Source organism: Solanum dulcamara, chromosome 5, assembly GCF_947179165.1.
Source record: "Solanum dulcamara chromosome 5, daSolDulc1.2, whole genome shotgun sequence".
NCBI classification, from domain to species: Eukaryota; Viridiplantae; Streptophyta; class Magnoliopsida; order Solanales; family Solanaceae; genus Solanum; species Solanum dulcamara.
In genome coordinates, this window is record NC_077241.1 from 10,834,516 (window position 1) to 10,849,156 (window position 14,641).

Sequence of the window (14,641 nt, forward strand, 5' to 3'; positions counted from 1 at the left end):
ATGTGGACGAACATCGTTCCACATTCTAGTAATCCTTACATACCTGGAATTCAAAGGAATGATCGAATATCGAACGGATTCCTCGAAGACCTTGAACCCTAACTATTTTCCTTTTCTCCAATTGCTTCTCTCAAAAAGATACAAGTGTGAATCAGAGAAAATCCCTATTGGGTATGATAAGGGACTAATACTTGGTCACTAATCGTGCAGGTTTCAGTTGGAAAAAGGTGGAAAAAGACCAGAATACCCTTCATTAAAACTAGGCGAGCACCCTTTACAAAAAAGGCACCACAGCCCGTGAAGCTCACCACGGTCTGTGTGGTGTCTGTGTTCCTGGACTTGAGATGGGTCAAGATGGATTGATCTTCACAGATTCCACCATGGTCCGTGATGGACATTACAAGCCGTGAAGGCTCTCGTGAAGTCGAACCCTCCCTAAAGGTTCTGGAATTTGGCTCCACTGGACCATTCACAAAATGTGGAGACCATTACAAGTCTTGAACCCCACTCATGGTCCTTTCACCCTTTAGGGTCCTGGGTTAAGGATCACGGATGGATTTCACGGTCCGTGGTACTCACCACTATCCGTCTAGCCCATTATGGTCCTTTCATTGCCCTTTTTTTTCTAGAGGCCACACACCTTCACGGACACTTTTCACGAGCTGTGATGCCCAATACGGCCCATGAAGGTTCTCATGGTCAGCCTCTGGTGCAAATCTTTAGATTATTTAGAGTTATTTTAGGCAAAGAACTTTGAGGGTGTTACAATTACAGCTAAAAAACAAATTGAAACCAACATCCAAAAGAACTAAGTCAGATACTAAATTTCATCGAATCTCTGGAGCATATAGGACGTCATGCAACATCAAATATCGAATTGATACATTCATGAGAAAAATACCCAAATACTTGGCAATTGTACCACTTCATTTTAGTTTTGTTTCTCTTCTTGAAAAAATGTTTTCCCTTCTTTGAATTTGGTTTGTTCTTTTTCTTAGAGGATGGTTCGGTTTCCTTACCCTTTCCTTTCTTTTTTCAATTTTTCTTGCACTTGATGTCTGAAGACTTTGAACAACTAGATTCAGCCACAAAGATATTAGAAGTATCTTTATGTAACACCCCTCAAAAGTTTTCTAAGATTCGGACCCTTCTTGTATATGGGTAGGGTTAAAACCGAGTATTGAGGGGCGTATGCATGAGCTAGGATGAGTCTCTGAGAAATATAAAGATATTGGAGGCGATGTGGGGTCACAAGGGGCCCCTAGGACCAAATTAAATCCAAGAGATTCGTCGTGGCTAAGTCTTGGGATGAGTTCATATAAGGGGTCAACTTCTAATGACCCTATCTTTTGAAAGACGATAATCTGGGTGGACCACAACCTACCAAATTAAAGGTCGTCAAGTCTTCTTTCCAACGCCACCAAGAATGTACATTTTGGAGTTTGGAGTCAAAAGATATAACGATCCTAAGACGAACTAGCACGGCAGAAATTTCATTTTGGGCCTGGGTTGCAACTGCTGGGGAAAGGGCCTTGGCCCTGTAAGGGCGCGACGCGCCACTATCGCACCAGGAACATGCCTCAGTAGTTTGGTCCTTGGCGCGACGCGCCACTAAAACTTGTGCAGGGTTTTTCAAGCCTAATTTCTAGAACCCAGGAACAATGGCCTTGGCACTGTAAGGGAGCGACGCGCCACTATCGCGCCAGAAACATGCCTCAGTAGTTTGGTCTCTGGCGCGGCGCGCCACTACAAGGTGTGCAGGTTTTAGGCATAATCGGCCTGGCGCTGCAATGGCGCGAAGCGCCACTATCGCGCCAAGTGCATTTTTAGCCTATTTTCAGAACTTTTGAGAAGGGGCAATTTGGGAATTGTCCCAAATTATATATGTATCATCCTTGGCCAATTTGGGGACATATTTTCAGCCCCCACTCTCTCTCTAGAAAAGCCCTAGAAATCTCTCTCTCTCTCTCTTCTTCTTTTTCTTCTTCTCCATTTCCAACAAGAAGAGTTCCAAGAGCTTCAAGACTTCAAGCTTTCCATTTAAGACCCAACGCCAAGGTTTTCTTCAAGTCTTCACTAAGGTATGTAAGGCTATCTAAAATATGGGTTGAGTCCACCCATGTGCCCTATACCTTCCTTGAGGATAAATGCCCTTAGAAATAGAGTTTCTTGCTAGGGTTGCGTTCAAATGAGTTTTGTTGTCTATTAGAGTAATTTTTGCTATGTTGATGAGGTTTAGTCAAGAACTTCCAAAAGAGTCTTTGTGTGAGTATGAGTTGATGAAGATGAGTTGTTAAATATGTTTTATTGATTTTCTTAGCTATGTGGATTATGATAAAGGATGCTATTTTCTTTAAAATGATGCTTATCTTGAATTGTAGATTTAAAGCCTTGGAATTGTGATGAGATTCAAAGATTGATTAAATGGATAAAGAAAATGGTTGGTTATGTTTACATGTTGCTATAAACGTGCCTTTAAATTTCTCTTGAAAGATGTGATTTAGAGATGATTGATTGAGCTAGAGTGGATGAGTTGACAAGGTTTAAATGAGACTTGTCGATATGATTTGATTGAGTCGATTGGATGGAGTTTTATGAGCATTGAGTCTTGGGAGGAGTATTGAACACCGAATTGGGTAAGAGTAAATTCCATACTCGAACCCAATAACTACGTCGCCAAACGTAGGAGGGGATTGAATCGTTAAAGTCAAATGTTTCCCCAAATGTTTGTCCTAACACTATAGGACTTGGTTGGATTGGATCCATGATTGGTTGACTCGTCCATGCCCTGGTAAAGTATGAACGGACGCGGCAACAATGTCGGTTTGTTGTACTATCACTGGCTCATAAGTAACGGTTGTCGGAGAAGAGAAACTCCCATATAAGTCTTGATAGTACTCTGAGTCGGATTGAGTTGAATATTATGTGATTGGTCCCGTCTAAACCGTATTCTTGTTTAGATCTAGGACACTTGATTGAGTTGCTAATTCTCTTGAGTTGAGTTCTGATAGAATTGATGTTTCCTTTATGTCCTTCTATTTGGCCATTTGACATACCAGTACATTCCACGTACTGACGCCATTTGGCCTGCATCATTTCATGATGCAGAGACAGGTACCAGAGATCATCAACCGGCGCTTCGTTGAAGATCCCCACCCCCTCCCAGCTAGCGGTGAGTCCTCCTAGTTTCGGAGTATGTTGAGCTCTTTTTGTATAGTTTTGATGTCACTTGTTTTATTTTGATTGTTGGTAGCCATGGGCTTGTCATGGGCACCTTCCAAATTGTAGATAGAGGCTTCATAGACCGGAGTGTAGAAATGTTGGATTGTTCTTTTGAGTAGCCCCTTTTAAAATTTCTTGCCGAGTTGATGGTTGTTTGGCCTTCGGCCATAATTTATAAATAGTATTTTATTAATTGAGTTTTCCGCTAAGAGAAGGTGATTGAATGAATGTGTGACTGGACCAAGTAGTTCGCTCGGAGGTCAGAAATGGCCTTCGAGTGCCGGCCACGCCTAGGGTACCCTCCCATGGCGTGACAAACATGGTATCAGAGCCAGGTTCAAGAGTCCTAGGGAGTCTATGAAGCCGTGTCTAGTAGAGTCTTGCTTATGGGCGTGTTGTGCACCACACTTATAAGCAGGAGGCTATAGGACATTAGAAATTGTTCCACTTCTTTCATACTCTGAATTTGTGCGATGGAGTTAAACTCTATGAAACTTCCCTTCTAATTCGTGCATTTATACGTTACAGATAATGCCTCCAAAATGTACTGCCAGCCAGAGAAATGTCAAAAATGCAGAGATACCTCAGTCTGAGGTACGCCCGGCAAGGGCTAGAGGCTGACCTGCGAGGTATGCGGAGGCGCCTCAAGTGCCTGCTACCCCGCCTACACCCACATCAGAGGCGGAATTTCGAGGGGCGATTGCAATGCTCACTTAATTAATGGCTGCCCAGAATGGTAACCAGAGTTCGTCCACTCTTAGTTCTAGTCTCCAAGAGCCGTCTGCTGCCACCAGAATTCGAGACTTTCTGGGAATAAATCCGCCAACATTCACAGGTTTGAAGGTTGATGAGGACCCCCAAAATTTTATTGATGAGATGTGGAAAATTTTGAAAGCTATGCATGCTACGGAAATTGAGGGGGTTGAGTTGGTGTCTTATCAACTCAAGGATATGGAAAACATCTGGTATAACCAATGGGAGCAAGGTAGGGGTGAGGATTTTGAACCTGCTAGGTGGGATGAATTTGAGGGAGCCTTTCTTGACCACTTCTTTCCCCGAGAATTGAGGGAAGCAAAAGTTGAAGAATTTGTGAATCTGAGACAAGAGGGTATGACTGTTAAGGAGTATGGCATGAAGTTCATCCAGCTGTCCAAGTATGCTCCAGAAATGATCCCAGATATGAGGTCAAATATGAGGAAGTTCGTCTCCGGATTAGGGAGGCATGTGAAAAAGGAGTGCAAAGCAGCATTGTTGATCTCGGATATGGATATTTCCAGGTTAATGGTGTATGCTCAATAGGTAGAGGATGAGAAAAGAAGAGACAGAGAAGAGCACCTGAGCAAGAAGGTAAAATCAGCGGGCCATGAGAGTGAACAGAGGCAAAATAAAGGCAATAGGTCCTTCTTCCAGAAGAGGCCTTCCAACTATGCCTCATCTACCGCCAGTGCACCTATGCCGCAGAACAGGTAAGATCGGCAGGGTCAGAGTCGCCAGAATTTCAGACCCTAGAGTTCTTAATCACAAGATAGCGTGGGTCAAGGTTCGCAAGGGAAGCCACCATGCGTCAAGTGTGGTAAACTCCATTTGGGAGAGTGTAGAGCGGGGAGGGTCGGTTGTTATAAATGCGGCCAAATGAACCATTTTCAGAGAGAGTGTCCAGCATGGGGAGACAGGGCCCAGTTCTCTACTACCACACCACCGACTAGGGGTGAGCAAAGGGGCACTACTTCAGGCACGAGGGGAGGTACGAACCGTTTATATGCCATGGGTAGTCACCAAGATCAAGAGAACTCTCTAAACGTCGTGACGGGTATGATTCGAGTCTCTTCTCTTGATTGTTATGTATTGATGGATCCGGGTGCCACCCTATCCTTTGTAACTCCTTGCGTGGCTAGTAAATTCAATAAAATTCCTGAATGTCTTCTTGAGCCTTTCAGTGTAACCACTCATGTGGGTGATTCTGTCTTAGCTGAGAGAGTCTATAGAGATTGTACTGTGTCAATTCATCACAAGGATACCTTGGCTGACTTGGTGGATTTGGACATGGTTGATTTCGATGTGATCCTTGGCATGGACTGGCTTTATGTATGTTATGCCTCTATTGATTGTAAGACTCGGGTGGTTAAGTTCAAATTCCCGAACGAAGCAGTCATAGAGTGGAGGGGTAATCCCGGTATGCCTAAGGGTAAGTTTATTTCTTACCTTAGGGACAGGAAGCTAATCTCGAAAGGGTGTATCTATCACATTGTCCGAGTGAAAGATGGCCATATTGAGTCTCCATCTCTCGAGTTGGTCCCAATTGTCAATGAGTTTCCCGACGTTTTTCTCGAGGATCTGCCTGGAGTCCCTCCTGGTAGGGAGATCGACTTCGGGATTGATATTTTTCCTGATACCCAGCCTATCTCAATTCCTCCATATAGAATGGCCCCAGCAGAGTTGAAAGAATTGAAGGAACAGTTGAAGGACTTGTTAGATAAGGGATTCATTAGGCCGAGCGTCTCACCATGGGGTGCTCCGGTCCTATTAGTGCGAAAGAAGGATGGGTCCCTTAGAATGTGTATTGACTACAGGCAGCTGAATAAGGTCACTGTAAAGAACAAATACCCTCTCCCCAGAAAAGATGATTTATTTGATGAACTTCAGGGTGCCACGTGTTTCTCAAAGATAGACTTGAGATCCAGCTACCATCAGTTGAAAGTGAGGGAATATGATATTCCGAAGACTACTTTTTGGACTCGTTATGGCCACTTTGAATTTTTGGTCATGTCCTTTGGGTTGACAAATGCCCCCGCAACATTCATGGATCTCATGAACCGGGTGTTTAAACCATATCTTGATATGTTTGTGATTGTATTCATAGATGATATTCTGGTCTACTCCAAGAATGAAGAGGAGCACGCCTATCATCTTAGAGTCATTTTACAAACCTTGAGAGACTAGGTATTGTATGCAAAGTTCTCTAAATGTGAATTTTGGCTTGCATCAGTGGACTTTTTAGGCCACATTGTGTCTGGAGATGGTATTTAGGTTGACGCCTAGAAGATTGAAGCTGTGAAGAATTGGCCCAGACCCACATCCCCGACAGAGATAAGAAGTTTCTTGGGTTTGGCCGGCTATTATCGAAGGTTTGTAGAGGGATTCTTATCCATATCATCACCATTGACTAAGCTGACTCAAAAGAAGGCTAAGTTTCAATGGTCTGATGCTTGTGAGGAGAGTTTCTAGAAACTGAAGGCCAAGCTAACCACTACTTCTATCCTGACCTTGCCTGATGGGACAGAGGGCTTTGTGGTCTACTGTGATGCATCCAGAATTGGTTTAGGTTGTGTGTTGATGCAAAGGGGGAAGGTGATAGCCTATGCTTCGAGACATCTTAAGGTTCATGAGAGAAATTACCCAACTCATGACGTTGAGCTGGCAGCTGTGGTATTCGCGCTTAAAATATGGCGCCACTACTTGTATGGAGTGCATGTTGATGTATTCACCGATCACAAGAGCTTACAATATGTTTTCAGCCAGAAAGAACTCAACCTGAGGCAAAGTAGATGGCTTGAGCTACTCAAGGACTACGACATGAGCATCCTCTACCATCCAAGTAAAGATAATGTTGTTGCTGATGCTCTTAGCAGGTTGTCTATGGGTAGCACTGCCCATATGGAAAAGGGAAGGAGGGAATTGGCGAAGGAGGTACATAGATTAGCCCGATTAGGAGTTCGACTCGAAGAGAACAATGAAGGTGGAGTAAACGTTCGAGATGGGGCTACGTCCTCACTTGTAGAAGAGGTAAAGGAAAAACAAGATCAGGATCCCGTCCTCTTCCAGTTGAAGGAAGTGGTTCCAAAACAAGGGGTGATAGTTTTCACCAAAGGGGGAGATGGTGTGTTGAGGTACCAAAGTAGATTGTGTGTACCTGATGTTGATGATGTTTGAGAGAGGATTATGGCCGAAGCGCACAGTTCCAGATACTCTATTCATCCAGGCTCCACGAAAATGTATCATGACTTGAGGGAAATCTATTGGTGGAGTGGGATGAAGAGGGATATTGCGGAATTTATTTCCAAGTGCCCGAATTGCCAACAGGTGAAGGTCGAGCATCAAAGGCCATGTGATTTAGCCCAAAACATAGAAATTCTGGAATGGAAATGGGAGATGATCAACATGGACTTTATTACAGGCTTTTTGAGATTCCGAAAGCAACACGACTCCATTTGGGTGATTGTAAATAGAATGACGAAATCAGCTCACTTCTTGGAGGTTAAGACTACTGATACCGCAGAAGATTATGCAAAGTTGTACATACAGGAGATCGTCAGATTGCATGGGGTCCCTTTGTCTATCATCTCAGATAGAGGATCCCAATTCACTTCCCAATTTTGGAAATCCTTTCAGAAGGGATTAGGTTCGAAGGTGAACTTGAGTACGGCCTTTCATCCCCAGACAGATGGCCAAGCAGAGCGCACCATCCAGATATTGGAAGATATGTTGAGGGCATATGTGCTTGACTTCAAGGGAAATTGGGATGATCACTTACCTCTCATAGAGTTTGCATATAACAATAGCTATCATGCAAGCATTCAAATGGCTCCTTATGAAGCCTTGTATGGGAAGAGGTGTAGATCGCCCATTGGGTGGTTTCAAGTTGGTGAGGTTGAGTTGATTGGGCCTGACTTTGTTCACCAAGCCATGAAGAAGGTGAGAGTTATCCAAGATAGGCTAAAGATAGCCCAAAGTCGCCAAAAATCTTACACCAACGTAAGGAGGAAGAGACTTAGAGTTTGAGGTAGGTGATTGGGTGTATTTGAAAGTGTCACCCATGAAGGGTGTCATGAGGTTTGGAAGGAAAGGGAAGCTCAGTCCTCGATATATTGGTCCTTACCATATTTCGAGGCGGATTGGGAGTGTTGCCTATGAGTTGGAGTTACCCTCAGAGCTAGCCTCTATTCATTAGGTGTTCCACATTTCGATATTGAAAAAGTGCTTGGGCGATCCCTCGTTGGTAGTCCCCATTGATAGCGTTGGAATTAAGGATAGCTTGTCTTATGAAGAGGTTTCGGTCCAAATTCTTGATCGCCAAATTCGCAAATTGAGGAACAAAGAGGTCGCCTCAGTCAAAGTCCTGTGGAGGAACCAATTTGTTGAGGAAGCCACATGGGAAGCGGAGAAAGCCATGAAATCTAAATATCCATATCTTTCATGCCTACCGAGGAGAATTTTGAAGGTAATGTCAATTCCCTTGACTTGAATTCATTTGTGCATTATAAGTATTGATTGGTAATTTGTGTGAGAAATTGATTGGTTGATTGACTAAATTCTGGTTGTGACTTGTACCCCGAGTCTACTCTTGGTCATTCATTATTCGAGGACGAATGATCCCAAGGGAGAGATAATGTAACACCCCTCAAAATTTTTCTAAGATTCGAACCCTTCTTATATACGGGTAGGGTCGAAACCGAGTATTAAGGGATGTATGCATGAGCTAGGATGAGTCCCTGAGAAATGTAAGGATGTTGGAGGCGATGTGGGGTCACAAGGGGCCCCTAGGACCAAATTAAATCCAAGAGATTCGTCGTGGCTAAGTCTTGGGATGAGTTCATATAAGGGGTCAACTTCTAATGACCCTATCTTTTGAAAGACGATAATCTGGGTGGACCACGACCTACCAAATTAAAGGTCGTCAAGTCTTCTTTCCAACGCCACCAAGAATGTACATTTTGGAGTTTGGAGTCAAAAGATATGACGATCCTAAGACGAACTAGCACGGCAGGAATTTCATTTTGGGCCTGGGTTGCAACTGCTGGGGAAAGGGCCTTGGCCCTGTAAGGGCGCGACGCGCCACTATCGCACCAGGAACATGCCTCAGTAGTTTGGTCCTTGGCGCGACGCGCCACTAAAACTTGTGCAGGGTTTTTCAAGCCTAATTTCTAGAACCCAGGAACAATGGCCTTGGCACTGTAAGGGAGCGACGCGCCACTATCGCGCCAGAAACATGCCTCAGTAGTTTGGTCTCTGGCGCGGCGCGCCACTACAAGGTGTGCAGGTTTTAGGCATAATCGGCCTGGCGCTGCAATGGCGCGAAGCGCCACTATCGCGCCAAGTGCATTTTTAGCCTATTTTCAGAACTTTTGAGAAGGGGCAATTTGGGAATTGTCCCAAATTATATATGTATCATCCTTGGCCAATTTGGGGACATATTTTCAGCCCCCACTCTCTCTCTAGAAAATCCCTAGAAATCTCTCTCTCTCTCTCTTCTTCTTCTTCTTCTTCTTCTCCATTTCCAACAAGAAGAGTTCCAAGAGCTTCAAGACTTCAAGCTTTCCATTGAAGACCCAATGCCAAGGTTTTCTTCAAGTCTTCACTAAGGTATGTAAGGCTATCTAAAATATGGGTTGAGTCCACCCATGTGCCCTATACCTTCCTTGAGGATAAATGCCCTTAGAAATGGAGTTTCTTGCTAGGGTTGTGTTCAAATGAGTTTTGTTGTCTATTAGAGTAATTTTTGCTATGTTGATGAGGTTTAGTCAAGAACTTCCAAAAGAGTCTTTGTGTGAGTATGAGTTGCTGAAGATGAGTTGTTAAATATGTTTTATTGATTTTCTTAGCTATGTGGATTATGATAAAGGATGCTATTTTCTTTAAAATGATGCTTATCTTGAATTGTAGATTTAAAGCCTTGGAATTGTGATGAGATTCAAAGATTGATTAAATTTATAGAGGAAATGGTTGGTTATGTTTACATGTTGCTATAAACGTGCCTTTAAATTTCTCTTGAAAGATGTGATTTAGAGATGATTGATTGAGCTAGAGTGGATGAGTTGACAAGGTTTAAATGAGACTTGTCGATATGATTTGATTGAGTCGATTAGATGGAGTTTTATGAGCATTGAGTCTTGGGAGGAGTATTGAACACCGAATTGGGTAAGAGTAAATTCCATACTCGAACCCAATAACTACGTCGCCAAACGTAGGAGGGGATTGAATCGTTAAAGTCAAATGTTTCCCCAAATGTTTGTCCTAACACTATAGGACTTGGTTGGATTGGATCCATGATTGGTTGACTCGTTCATGCCCTGGCAAAGTATGAACGGACACGGCAACAATGTCGGCTTGTTGTACTGTCACTGGCTCATAAGTGACGGTTGTCGGATAAGAGAAACTCCCATATAAGTCTTGATAGTACTCTGAGTCGGATTGAGTTGAATATTATGTGATTGGTCCCGTCTAAACCGTATTCTTGTTTAGATCTAGGACACTTGATTGAGTTGCTATTTCTCTTGAGTTGATTTCTGATAGAATTGATGTTTCCTTTATGTCCTTCCATTTGGCCATTTTACATACCAGTACATTCCACGTACTGACGCCATTTGGCCTGCATCGTTTCATGATGCAGAGACAGGTACCAGAGATCATCAACCGGCGCTCCGTTGAAGATCCCTACCCCCTCTCAGCTAGCGGTGAGTCCTCCTAGTTCCGGAGGATGTTGAGCTCTTCTTGTATAGTTCTGATGTCACTTATTTTATTTTGATTGTTGGTAGTCATGGGCTTGTCATGGGCACCTTCCAAATTGTAGATAGAGGCTTCATAGACCGGAGTGTAGAAATGTTGGATTGTTCTTTTGAGTAGCCCCTTTTAAAATTTCTTGTCGAGTTGATGGTTGTTTGGCCTTCGGCCCTAATTTATAAACAGTATTTTATTTATTGAGTTTTCCGCTAAGAGAAGGTGATTGAATGAATGTGTGACTGGACCAGGTGGTTCGCTCGTAGGTCAGAAATGGCCTTCGAGTGTCGGCCACGCCTAGGGTACCCTCCCGGGGCGTGACACTTTAGCAGCACCAAGTTGCTTTTCTTCAAGTTAAACATGTAGAGCGACATCAAAAAAAAATTTGATACTTTTGCTATGGATCAAGCTAACCTTTAAATGTTCCTAACCATTAGAAATAAATTGGATCACTGTCTGAACCTGTTGCTCATCTGAGATAATGTGACCATCACTTTTAAGTTGTGCTACCATATTTGACATCACCCTAAGGTGTTGTTTGATGCTTTGATCATGACACTTTTTGATAGTGCCAAACTTGATAGTAAACTGTGTAAGACGGGTCACAAAAATATCCCCATATGTTTCTCATAAATATGCCCTCATGGGATGAGCATTAGGAAATTCCTCACATTCATGAATCAGTTCATCAACCACATAACTCATAATCACTCCACGTGTAATGAAATCTAATTTTTTTTCAAGCATTATAAGCTTCGAGATCTCTTTTGTGTTGAGCAATGTTATCCTCTTCAGGTTGACATAGGACATAGTTTATGCCTTCGAGAGCATTTTGCTCATCCAAGACCTAATATATCTTACGACTCCAGATATCGTAATTATCACCATTTAGTTTTTCACCTTTGTTTAAGTCAGCAATAATGTTTTTTGATGTCATGTATGTAGTTAAGAGACAATTATGCAAGTTTAATATCATTTATGTATGTGTGATACACATTCAAGCAAATTAATTTCAATAAAGGTTTCACATTAAGCATAAAATCGAAAGGATATGAAAATATCCAATCATCATCTACGATCTAAATATTTAACCAAAATTAGAAACTAATTTCTTAATGTGTATTCTAATATGATGAAGACTTTAATCACAAAGATTTTTCTTAAGCCTTATAATTAATACCATATTTTAGAGTAACATGGAATAACAACCAATCCAAAATATGATAAAACTCACATATTCATAATGAAGAGATAAACAAACTAAATAAAGTTACAAGTCATTTGTAATAAAGTTCCCCCAACTTAAATTTGAGATAATGTATATGCACACACTAAAAGGTTAACTAGGCCAAACCTCGTGATATACAATAATTAGTCTCCTCATGACTCACAAAGAGAGTCTACTAATATAGCCAAAGTTTTTCAATCTGAGAGTTCTACATGATTTTTCAGTTCTACATGCTTTAATTCAAATAAATGAATAAACTTAGCAACTGAAATAGTAGGAGACATTTTAAAGACTTTAAATCTATTAGTTTCTTCTCTCTTTCCCTTCGAATAGCCCTTTCATCTCTGTTTTGATTTTGTACCGTCCTTGAATCATTTCTTATGATTTCAGGCTCTGAATCAGCTTGTATTTTGATCCTTTTTCTTCATATTCTTCTATTATTTCTTTTTGCTCTTCCATAAATATCACTCCTACTTAAAGTAATCTAAGCATGTTCCAATTCTGCCATATCTGAAATAGGAACAAGAAATCAAAATATATGGTTGTAACCATTTAATGTGACAAACATATGTCACAAAATTTTTGGTAGAAGGCAAAGGATTATTAAAGGATTTCAAGGTTGGAAGATTACTACAACTGGATAAGGTTTTATTTCTCAAAAAAAAAAAATTGACAAGCAGATCCCATAAACACAAAACAGAAAAGTTTTTAAAAAATCATATCTCACTCGTTTTACATCCGTTTTTCACATATAATATATTTTCGGAAAGCCCAAAACGATTAGAATATGATGATATAAATTTCAGGCAAAAACGTTTAACAATTCATTTCTGAAACGCTGAAACAGAAGCAGTTTTCCATCAAAAAAATATCAAAAACCACCAATTTTCAAAAAATCATATCTCACTCGTTTGTAATTTGTTTTCTATTATAAAATATTTTTGGAAAGCCCAAAATGAGTAGACTGTGATTTTAAAATAATTAGGCCAAAATTTTAACACCGATTGCCAATATGTAGGAGAAACAAAAACTGTTTTCTATTAAACTTGTCAAAAAATAACAAACCCTAAAGGTTTCAACTTGAATTTATAAAACAACGATCTCACGAAAATTTATATGGAAATAATGAATAATTGAAAACCATACTGATACCATTTGAAGAAAAATACGGGGCAAGAACAATGGATTATGTACCTTTAGATTCGCAGCGGGTTGTTGTTGTTGCTATCAAGAGAATTTGCGCCAAGTCTTCGAGTTTCACTAGGAAATCAAGATCAATATCAACTAACTAAATGCCTTTTTTGTGTATTGATGGGATCTAGAAAGTTAGGATATATTTCATCTTTCTGATTTTTGTCTTTTGTCTTTCTGTTCTTCTTCTATTTCTTTTCTCATGAGTACCTTTTACAGAAGACTTTTTCCCCTTTTACAGAAGAAGTTGAGAGGTTATAAAATTGTTCTCTCTCCTTTATTGAAAAGGTGAAGAACAGTAACCTCTTCCTCCTCCTAAAAAATAGGTTTGAACAGTTATATCTTAACTATTTTATCTTTATTTTAAATCAGATATATCCTTTATTTATGGATCGGGTAAAGATTGGATCGAGTCGGTTCACATGGGCGACCCATGATCCCAAAAAAATCTTACACGATTTTTAATTCCTAAAATAAATGGAAAGACACATAATTAGACCCTAAACTAGTTGGGATTTATGTTGTTTGATCAAAAAAATCATGTGGACTAAATTGAGTGAGATTTATTTTGTTGGCTAAACTTCAATGTGGTGACTTTTGAAGTGATATAAGGAAAATTGAGTGACTTTCTTGTTTAAAAAAATGACTTTAACAAATAATTTTAAATAGTTGGGTGACGTTCTGAATGAACTCTACATAATTATATTCAAGCATATATTTATTTAATGTATTATAAATTCTTGTTCACGCTGATTATACTGTACGATGATCATCCTGAATTATTAGATCAAACTGATAGTGTTGATCTAGGGGCGGATGCAACTTGTCAATACCCGATTCATATTTTCTGTTTGAACTGTAATTTTTTAAGTAAAGATTTACTAAAATTGTAATAAAGAATGGATATGATCAATAATTTCACAAATATAATAGATTCAATATTGAAAAACTTAAAATTCTGGGAATAATAGCTTTAATAATTTCACAAAACTATAGTATTGATAATATGGATGATCGAAAGGGTGTATTAGGTACCATGTATTCTAACTTATAAGGTCACTGCTGCTTCACTATTACAAGGTGTTCAATTCTGTTTGTTTGAGCTAAAAATTCAGCCACTCACCTGTAACAATGATTGTCACCTTTCCTATCTCGCTGCTTATGTAATACTCCCTTCGATTCAATTTGTTTGTCCTATTTTGATTTGACATGAAGTTTAAGAAAATATTAAAGACTATTGAATCTTATGATCTTAAATTAAAGATATGTCAAATTTACCAAAAAGAAAAATAGGAGAAATAAACAAAAACGGAGGGAGTAGTTCTTTTTGATAAGTATTACTTATGTAATAATGACGGTTATGTTACTCTTTTGCAGGATAGGTTCATATTCCCTGAAATAGAAAGACACAATTGGATCGGATTTGGTAGGTGATTTTCATATTCTATGGTGATATCATGATACGAAGCTTACATTTGATCCATTTTTTATTCACCTTGATTTGAG